This window comes from Phragmites australis, chromosome 21, assembly GCF_958298935.1.
Source record: "Phragmites australis chromosome 21, lpPhrAust1.1, whole genome shotgun sequence".
Lineage (NCBI taxonomy): Eukaryota > Viridiplantae > Streptophyta > Magnoliopsida > Poales > Poaceae > Phragmites > Phragmites australis.
The window spans coordinates 25112748-25115716 of NC_084941.1; positions in this window are offsets into that span (position 1 = coordinate 25112748).

The following is a 2969-nucleotide window of genomic DNA, read 5'->3' on the forward strand; positions in this document are numbered from 1 at the left end:
AGCCACCTTCACTGAGGCCGAGAAGCACCAGTCCTGGCGTCGCGCCATGATTGAGGAGATGGACTCCATCGAGAGCAATCGGACCTGGCGTCTGGTGCCCCTTCCACCCGGTCACCAGCCGATCGGGTTGAAGTGGGTGTACAAGGTGAAGAAGGACGCCACCGGTGAGGTGATCAAGCACAAGGCGTGGCTCATGGCGAAGGGCTACGTCCAGCAGCCGGGCGTGGACTTCGACGAGGTCTTCGCGCCCGTGGCCCGCATCGAGTCAGTGCGGCTACTGCTGGCACTCGCCGCCCAGGAGGGGTGGCCGGTGCACCACATGGATGTGAAGTCCGCGTTCCTCAACGGGGAGCTGGTCGAGGAGGTCTACATCAAGCCGCCTCTCGGCTTCATCGTCGTCGGCCACGAGGACAAGGTGCTACGCCTGGACAAGGCGCTCTATGGACTGCGTCAGGCACCGCGCGCGTGGAACGCCAAGCTCGACGAGACACTGGTGGCGCTCGGCTTCAGCCACAGCGCGTCGGAGCACGCTGTCTACGCTCGCGGCGAGGGCGCTTCTCGGCTGCTGGTGGGGGTCTACGTCGACGACCTCATCATCACCGGGAACGACGCCAGCGAGATCGTGAAGTTCAAGCGGGAGATGAGCGCCAAGTTCAAGATGAGTGATCTGGGCTTACTCTGCTTTTATCTTGGCATTGAGGTGCGTCAGGGGGGCGACGGGATCGCGCTGTCTCAGGCGGCGTACGGGCGCAAGATTCTGGAGCGCGCGGGCATGGCGAGCTGTAACCCGTGCCATACTCCCATGGAGCCCCGCATGAAGCTATCGAAGACTAGTACAGCAGCGCCGGTGGACGCCACTGAGTACCGGGGCCTCGTCGGCTGCCTCCGGTACCTGGTGCATACCAGGCCAGACATCGCCTTCGTCGTCGGCTACGTCAGCCGGTTCATGGAGAACCCCACCACCGAGCACCTCAACGCGGTGAAGCGGATCCTACGCTACATCGCGGGCATGATCGACTACGGCTGCTACTACAAGCACGGCGGCAAGGAGCTGAAGCTGCTCGGGTATAGCGATGCTGACATGGGCGGTGACATTGATACTAGGAAGAGCACCAACGGCGTGCTGTTCTTCCTCGGCTCCTGTCCTGTGACTTGGTAGTCCCAGAAGCAAAAGGTCATCGCTCTCTCTTCCTGCGAAGCTGAATACATTGCGGGGACGACAGCGGCCTGTCACGGCATCTGGCTGGCGCAGCTCTTAGCTGAATTGAAGAGCAAGCAGCGCGCCGCTTTTCTGTTGAAGATGGATAGCCAATCGGCTATAGCTCTCAGTAAGAATCCTGTCTTTCATGATCGAAGCAAGCACATAGATGTCAGATATCATTTCATTCGAGAGTGCATTGGTGACGGGAGGATGGACATTGAGCACGTCCGCACTGAGGAGCAGCTAGCTGACATCCTGACGAAGCCGCTAGCGCGTGATCGTTTCTGCGAACTCCGTGTGCAGCTGGGCGTCGTCAAGATCGGCAAGGAACCTCAGGCTTAGGGGGTGAAATGTGAGCAACAACTGTAATCCTGAAGTTCCTGCTCGTTTTTTTCAAATTCAATTAGAGTAGCGCATGATTTCAGGGCCTTGACGCGCATGGCGTGCATGGCGGAATGCGCGAGATTAGCTCGGCTGTCTCCTACCTTTTATTTGCTTTCCAGTTTTAGCGTAGCCTGTGTATAAATACAAGGAAAACGCTATCACGGTTGCGCAGCACCAAAAATCCCAGTGTCCAATTCTCTGATTTTGTGAGTTCTTGAGAGTTCGTGGTGATCGGTTCATCCTCGCCGGAGTTCCGATCATCGCTGGAGAGAAGTTCCGGCTGACACAACCGTCTGTCATTCAAGATGGCGCTGCTGTATATGTGAATTCCTCACGGTCAGCCCAGAGCAGAGACCTGCTGCCTTGCGGGGGCTCAGGCCAGATGAGCGTGTTGGCAAAACACAAAAAGGCAGTGCGCGCAGAGCAAGCTGGAGGGGGCGCTGGACAGGCAAAGAGCGAAGACAAACCAGCCAGGCCTGCTGTTTCCAAGCGTGATGCAGGCCTCTGTCGGGGTACCAGAGGCGGTGGATGCTTTGCATGCGTCGGAGGCCATGGTGTTTGGAACTGCCGAGTTTGGCTGCCTCAAGGGAGCCATTTCAGTCGAACTGCAGACTGGAGACAAGGATGCGACGATGGGGCTTCTGGAGGGAGACTTGGCTGCTGGATTGCCCTCCATGGCGGCACCTAAGGCAGCGCCTGTCGGCCTACACCGTAGCGGATGCTCCCATGCGGTCCTCTCACCGGATGGCATCTCTGTGGCGGATGAAGACACCATGGTCAAAGTTATGAGGCGGGATGCCACCCGTAATCTGGACTCTCCGGTGGAGGATAGGTCGGTGACTGACTTCACCAAGTCACCACGCTCGGCTACCACCCCTTGTGAGACTACTTTAGGTATGCCATGTTCTACTTCCGCTATTTCTATTGCTTCCTTACCTAAAGATAAATTTACTTCAAATTTGGATAAATTAGGTGTTTCTTTGGGTAGTTGTAGTAATGAAATAACTTTATCTATTGCTTTGAAACATGTAGAAGTAGACAGAATGAAGGTGGCACCTAATTCCAAATCAACGAAAAATTTGCTAAATAATGGTTTCACAAAAGATTTGAATCCCTTTGACGGAAGTGATGATGAGGACACCGAACTTGATGGTGCCCTGCTCGCTCACTTGGTCAAGGATGTGTCGGAGGTCGATTGGGATGATGTGGAGCTAGGCACAAAAATTTGTGACCTTATGGCTACTGCTAGAAAATCTAAATCATCCTCTAAGACAAAAGGGCGAAAAGCCACGAACAGCAGCAAGAAATCCAATAAAAATGTTTCCCAATGAAAGACATCTTCTGGAACAGCAGAGGTCTCTCAAACTTGGCTAAATTTCGATAT